This window comes from Ixodes scapularis, unplaced genomic scaffold (assembly GCF_016920785.2).
Source record: "Ixodes scapularis isolate PalLabHiFi unplaced genomic scaffold, ASM1692078v2 PGA_scaffold10__122_contigs__length_95168666, whole genome shotgun sequence".
NCBI classification, from domain to species: Eukaryota; Metazoa; Arthropoda; class Arachnida; order Ixodida; family Ixodidae; genus Ixodes; species Ixodes scapularis.
In genome coordinates, this window is record NW_024609836.1 from 88234290 (window position 1) to 88242152 (window position 7863).

The window sequence follows — 7863 nt, forward strand, 5'->3', positions numbered from 1 at the left end:
CTAATCTGTGATCATAAAAACTCGGTGCTTCTCGCTGCTTCGTTGAAACACTTCCGCAGTAAGTGGACCGCAGTCTTCTCGCCCCTGGAGACGCCATAACACCATACCTTAAAAGAATCTTGCAGAAGCCTTGCTTGTCTCCACACCTCAGAATGTATGATCTCCGTTACCCTTCTTGAGTGGCCCTCTGACATCCGGAGGCGGGAAAGGCTCAGGGCTTCCCCTGAGTAGTACCCCTTCCTGAATGCGAAGGCACAGTGTCTGACTCTCACCCTTGACGCTGCTACGGTGTTGACGTAAAATATGTCTGGATGCAAACTCGGCAAACATGCCACCATGGTATAAACAATTAAAAAGCCCAAAGTAGAAGAAGTTAATTGTAGCACAGTGGTCAGTGGGGCTAGTTGGTGTTGCATTTTAAAAGGGTAAATACAACGCAAAAAGGACACGGAGAGAGAAGTTGCACACGCACAAAGCGCTGACTCTCAACTGTTTAAATTCTGAAAAAAATCTTTTGTTCAAATAATTAAAAGTCAGCGCTGTATTTACATTCAGGAAGGTGTTGAATCTTTACCGAGGGGTCCTTGGGGTCAGGGTCAGAAGCCTAACGTGAGCAAGGTTGTCTCCTTTTGTATACGAGAAGGTCTGAAGTTAATGACTACAGACAAAGAAGAAGGAGGGTTGTCTTGGTACCTGAGGGTGTGTTTTTTTTTTGTGAAGGCTTGGGACGCGAGTGGTAAGAACTTCAAAGTGGTCGATAATGTGGCCTTGTGTAAGGTCAAACAAACAGCGTTGAAACTTTGTGAGGACTTGGGTCTAGACAGGCTCAGGTCTGCTGTTTCGAAGGGAAAAGGACTTCACTTTGATGTCTTCTTCACACTGAAGTCACTGAAAGAGGCCATGCCGTTCAGGGTCATTGTGTGACAAAGGGGTTCGCGGCAGATACATGTGGCGGACCTCCTCAGGAGACACCCGACTTCCCTCTGGCTGCAAACCCGTTTAGGGTTGACAACTCGCTGTCAGTTGTCGAGCTTTTGAAAGTAGAAAACCCTGAGATGTGTGATGCGGTGACTTTTTGATGTAGAGGGCCTGTTTTGTGTTATTCCCCAACCACGATTTATTGATAGCTGTAAGGGAGTGCATTTATGACATTGGAGTGATTCCTTTTCAAAATTCTAGCGGGGTGAACGTTGAGCAATTTTTAGAATTACTCTGTTTTCATTTAAGTTCAACAATGGTGGTGTACAAGGATTTATTGTTAATACAGAAGCAAGGAGTGTGTATTGAGACCAGTGTCGCGCCCGTATTGAGTGAAGTTTTTCTGTCCAAGTGTACAAAGATCTTTGTATCTTTGTACAAAGTACAAAGATAAGTTTGTGAGCTCTCCTTTTATTTGTTTATACATTCTAAAAAAAGTTTATGCGTCTACTTTCACGCACAACACCCGGAGAGCTAATCACCGCAACTTACGCAGGCAGCTCAGCGAATGACAATGCCGAAACATATGTTTAGACCAAAAAACGCAGTCTGAGTTGTGACATTAAGCAATGCAAAACGTCACGCTTGCATTGCTTAATGTCACAACTCAGAGTGCGTTTTTTTGTCTAAACATATGTTTCGGCACTGTCATTCGCTGAGCTGCCTGCGTAAGTTGCGGTGATTAGCTGTCCGGGTGTCCCTTTCAAAATAGGCTATTCCTGTTTCCATGACTTTCCATCGTGATTTTCTTTTCCTTGGCAGGATAAAACATTTCGTGTTTATTTATTCTTAACTTTTACACCACTAGAAAGCAAATGGGAAGGAATCCGTTACAAGTAACGGGATTACTTGCATTTCGTTAGATTTTTGTAATTTAATTAATCCACTACTTCTTCGAAACAATCATTTCTGAAGCAATTTCATTATTCACCGAGAAAGGAATTACTCACAATTGCTCGTTAAATTTTACCGTACGGCGAAAAAAAAATTATGGTGCAAGAAAAGGGCGATGAAATTAAATCTGCGCTTCCAACACAGTCACACAAGATGCGGGTTAAGGCCCGTTCACACTCTTGCGACGGAGTAAGACCGAGAGAGACCAGACCGGTTTTTGAGCCTTTTGCGACTCCTTAGGACCGGATGCGATGCAGCGGAGCTTGTCCTAAGAAGTCGCGAGAGGCTTAAAAACCGGTCTGGTCTCTCTCGGTCGCAAAAGTGTGAACGGGCCTTTAGAAGCGAAGATGGTGCTAGCAAGGGAGAGGAAAGGATTTCTCGGACAACGCAACAGCGAAGGGTTCCTAACAATGGAGTATGTATGTGTGTGTGTATGGGGGGGGGGGGGTTGCACTTCGAGTGCATTTTTCCAGGGCTTGGTTAAGGGAGACACAGCAGCCGTGCTTTGACACAAAGACACAGTTCGGCGTTTTATTGTCCGGGGCCTGCGACCCATTCCGAACAACCCAACGAGGAGGCCCTGACTTTCGCTGCATGTTTCAAGAGACGTACGGACGTATTCTAAGAACCTTTAACCAAACCGGGGGACCAAAGCACCCCAAGCAGCACAGAGTTGGCCAAGCATTGACGAATGGCTGGCAATGGTCCTTTGGCCAGTGGCCAGACAGTGGCCAGAGATTGGCCTTAGACTGGCCATAGGCCAATGGCCACTGGCCATGAGCCATCGGCCAAGTATTGACCAATGAATGGCTACTCTTTGGCCTTTGGCCACAAGACCATCCCCATCCGTTGGTCATTGCTTGGCCAAAATCCGTGCTGCTTGGGACGTGTGCGTGTGAATGTGTCCGCGTGCGTGTAGGCCAGTTGGGACGAGGGAGGAACGGACTCCAAGAAGCGTATTCAGGCATATGCGGTCACCATCACGGTCACCGTCACCTCGGAGTGCCTTCATTTTAGTTTTATTTCTCGGAGGATGAAGTGCGAAGGATGCAACAAGAGTGGACCAAGTGCGGCGGGGCCAGCCCAGAAGAACCTTTCGAAAATGGTCCTTTCGAGAAGGTCGAAACGAGAACGGTCCCGAATGATAACCACCCTTCTCGAGTGTCTGGTTTTTAAGGGCGAAAGCATTAACTGTCCCATGGAGCGAGTTGATCTCATCAGCTTTGAAGCCACGCCAAAGGGCATCTTAAATCGTTTCTCCAAGTGAAGCCAGCTCCCTGCTATGAAACCACGCGAGAAGCCTAGCCAAGCGGCACTTCGTTTCCCCGATACCAAAAGAACGGAGTAAAGCCGATGGATTTCGGTTTCGGTCCCATTGGCTGGCGCGCGTGGACCAGGCTCCCATTGGCCGCTGCGCCTCAGTTTCAACGACCGCCACCCCATGGCGCTGCGTGTCCACGAGGCAGCGGCTCCACCACTCCACGCCCAAGGTCAGCGCGCCAAGGACAGCGCGCGCGCTGAACCGTCGACGGAAGTACGCAGCAGATGAAATAAGGAAGAGGAAGAGCGGCGTACATGCTTTCGCATTCACAACTTATTAGAAGTGCTTAGGTGTACCTCGAGCTTTTTTGTTTTTGTTTTTTTATTGTTTATTGATATTTCCACCTAAGCGCGCCTGCCCCGCAAACACACAAAGAACAGCGTGGGGCCTGGCCCCCAGTTTACGTCTGAGCGTTGTAAAAGCTAAACACTGCAGGCTAATCAGCCATGTGCTTTGTGCCACGTGACTTTCCACTAGCGGGTTCGAGTAAGGATAAGATGCGTCGGCGATGTGACACCGGCAGCTTATTGTGACAGCGAAATTGTATTATAAAATCTGCAGTCAGTTTAAATGAAGTTCGGCCATAAACCCTCGTCACTTTAGACGGCAGGTAGTGAGCAGGCAGGGGAGCGCTGCCGAAATGGCGTGAGATTTCTAACCCGAATTCTAAGAAATGAGAATATTGGAGCAAGCTTCAGTTGGGGCCGGTGGAAGTTCTTGAGTGGACTGTGTATGCCGGAAGTTAGACGGAAACTTTGGGGAAAGGGATGCAGTGAACAAGCGGTGGCTGACATGGACACTCCAGTTGAAACAACAAAGAGCAGCAGTAAACGTGTGGGAGACGTGAACCCGTGCTGACTACTGATGATAATACGTTGAAATATTTCTTAACAGCATATTCCATTAAGCTGTGAGTTTCTGCAATAATATATCAATTTGGTGAACAAGAAAAAAGAGATCACTCGGTCGGATAGCCATCTTCATCAAGCAGCAGTCTTCAAAACCTACCGAAAAGCAAGTAGAGCATTTTATTATCACTACTAAACCGTTGAAATCATCAAAACTAGCCCTTTAGTAGCATGAAGCAATCAGTGCGAGCATGTGGAAGCAGTGTTTTGCGGTCCGCCGATACTGACCTAGGATTATTTCGAGTGGTGTATGTGGCCTCCACCAGTGTTAGTAAGGGTAATGCCCAAATGTATTCGTCGTATGTGCATGTGATGCAACTCTCTCTCGGTCGTTCAGCGCAGGACCAATTTATCTCAAATACCACTTTGTCATTTATTATTTTATAGGTTCGACTTCTCAAAGGTTTTACCCTAACCTTATGTGACAAATTATATTGAGTGCATTTAATCCGCGTTTTATATTAGATGCGGCAATACATCTCGCCCCGAAAGCACGCCGTAAACATTGAATGTAACTTGTGAGTTTCTTTGGAGTAACGGAGAAGTAATCGAGTAAAGGAACGAAGTAATTAATCGATTACATTTTACAGCAAGTAATTTGTAACGGTAATGAGTTGCATTTTAAGTCAAGTAATTGTAATTGTAATAATTTTTTTTTCGAATAGCGGGCCCAAGTCTGCATCTACCCACTAATCGTTTCAATCAGGGATCAGCGTTCTATCGCCAGTGCGCTCTCTAGTCTACATCTCTCTTGTCTTAATATCTCTCTCTCTTTCTCTCTCGGTCTCTTTCTCTCACACACTTTTTCGGCGCATAGCCTTGCTGCTAATTTCGAAATGTCGAATTTACCAAGGTATAAGCAGACTAGTGCCAATCTCAAATCCTCTTAACAAGATAGAGTATTTCAAATTCTTTTGGTAATATTTTGGTATCTTGCAAATTCATTTAGTCTGGTTTATTTGCTACTGTATCTTAATTACATTTCTCACTATCTTGTACTCAGTATTTCAAATAAACTTTGCAACCTTGTAAAAAAAATTGCGGAACAATCTATGGAACTAGGGATCGTCAGACTCCAGGGTAAAGCTGAACCAATTGCAATCTTGGAGCCAAGCGACCCAACACAACAGAAAACAAGGCACGACCAAAACACTGTATCCAATTGTAAACAAAAGACCAAATAGATAGCTCCAAGTACGCCCGCCTCTTGTCCTCTTGCCCAGTTGTCCTCTAGTCCACTTTTTTTCCAAGCTGTCTTAGAATGGCACGTCACTCTTGGAGCTAGCCAAGTGCTAGTGAAGTCATGCGGATTTTACACTCAGACTCCACCTTTTGTCTTGAGCTAGAGAGGTTCCATCAGCGCAGGATTGTGACGCCAAAGCTCGGGACGATCTCAATGAACCATTTTCGGAGATCGTCGGTTGATGGCGTTCAGTATAAAAATGCGCGAACCCGTTTTCATGCGAGCACAGGAACTCTCTCGCCCGAAGAATCTAGACCCGGCTGGCTTTATTGAGCTGGGGTGACCGAGATTGGGTTTCCTTAGATCTCATTGTGACACACAAGCCAAAATAAACACTTTTTGGCTTAACGTTTGCTCCTAAGCTTTTTCAAAAGCATTTCTTCGATCTCCCCCCGAATGCGGACAATGTTTCATCCTCAAAATCATCGAAACCAATTTCCGCCAGGTGGGGTCGTTGATGAACTAGTGGATTCTTTTTCAGGAATCTTGACCATCTTGACCTCAATGCGTCAAGAACGGTTTTACTCTGGTGCAGAAGGGGGCAGGGGAAGAGTGTTTAGAAGCGGTTTTGTGGATACTCTCCTGTGTTCATTTTGCTTTCCTCTTGACCTTCCTTCTTTTTTGACAGTTGGAAGGTAAAGATGGTCCTTCTTGCTTTTGACTGTAAGGACAAAAGTACTCGCTCCTGGTTGTTAACCAGCGACAGAGGCTGCTGTCCTCGAATTCGATGTTTCTCATGCGCGTGCACGTGTGTTGTTCACTCCTCTACTCATCAACAAGTCTGACTGTCTGGTCAACTTTTAAAGCGGCTGTTATGACTATGCAATGCCGGACAACATGTCAAGTCCTCAGAATCGCGGGGGGCATATTACAAACTTATTGTTGAAAGCGTAATGAGCCGAGCCTGCCGTCAAACTAAAGCTCGGCAAAATACATGAGTCCCGTTCGTTCGTAAAATATTTCGGCACGCATTATGTTGCATGTCACGAATTAATTCTGAGTAAACTTCAATTATAGCAGCTACGGCACATCTTAAAGGTCATGAAGATCACAGCAAAATGTGATTATCGATGAAGTCATAAAAAATAGAGCACCCCTTTCTAACTTTTTATTCTTATTTACCAGCTCGGAAAAATTCCCAAGCACCTTCGAATGCAATTCAATTACATTTTCAAAGTATTTGTAGTTTACTTTAGATAGTTCGTACTAAAGGTAATTTCAGTACTACAGTAAATACATTTCCGAATGGGTATTTAGTATATTATCTTAAATACCTTCGTTGAGTATTTGACACAACACTGTATAAATCGCCAATCGCGGATTATATTCAGGATTTCCACCGGTGAGTCTCATACAACGGTGGGACCTCTGTGTTTTTTCTGATAATTATGAACCTTCCCAAACACAAATGTTCTATGGGCGTTTACGAAAATCCTGAGGCAAGCTATCAACGTGTATGGCTATTTATGGTCAGCCATAACAAACCATAAAACACGCCCTAGGCACCTAGTCCTGGAGCTTCGCGGTCAGCGTCTCGGCTGGCGCTGTGACCACGAAAGGCTCCTTTTCTCCGTCAGGTTTCCCTTCACAATCCTTGCTAGCGGTTACTGTTACCATTGAAGTCGCCGAAGCTACAGACGCTTCCGTTGAGGGCGCCGCCGCCTGTTCCGGCTCTTGTTCGTCCATCACAAGCTCGTTCGTGTCTTCCTCAGCCTGGCGTCGTCCTGCAACACGAGCGTAGGATCGAACGTAGTCTTGGCGTTCGTGACTATATCCACGGCACTCACTACAGCGAGGCGCCCTACAATCACGGCGAATGTGTCCAGACAGCTTGCACCGAAGGCACAGTGGTGCACGTCCTGGAACAACCACAAGTACAGGGCCTCCGGTGAACCGAAGCTGGCGAGGCAGGCTTTCCAGCGTCACGCCTTCCTTCAGTGACAGCCGTGCCACTCGGGTCGACGACTCGACGCCGTCAAACCCGTCGTTGTGCCATTTTTTTCGGGTTATCTTTCTCATCACGCCGAACTCCTCCAGTGCCCTTTTCAGAGCGTCGTTGGGCACGTCGAAAGGCACCCAGTGAAGCTCGAGTCGGACCTCTCGTCGATCAGGGTCCGTCAAAATACACCAACCTCCTTTCCTTGAACTTGCCAGACATCATCAGTTTCTCCTTGGCAGCAGTCGACTTGAGGCGGACAATCCAAACGTGCCCCATCTGGAACACCCCCATTCCGGTCACGTCGCTCAGAACGCCAAGTTGCAGCAAAGGTTCCCTGAAATCTTCAATGCGGTACGGCCGCGTTCCGATATCAGCGTGCAGAAATGCCGTACATTTCGAAGACTCATTCGTCGGTAGCGTCGGCAGAATATACCGATAATCAGCAGGAAGATCCAAAACCCTATCACTGCGTCCAAGCAGGGACGCTCGCTTAGCTCTAACGAAGCTCATGATTCCGCGTGCGCTTTCGACGACGTTCGAAATTGGAATCTCGGACAGCGATCCCCCTAGTCATCTCAGG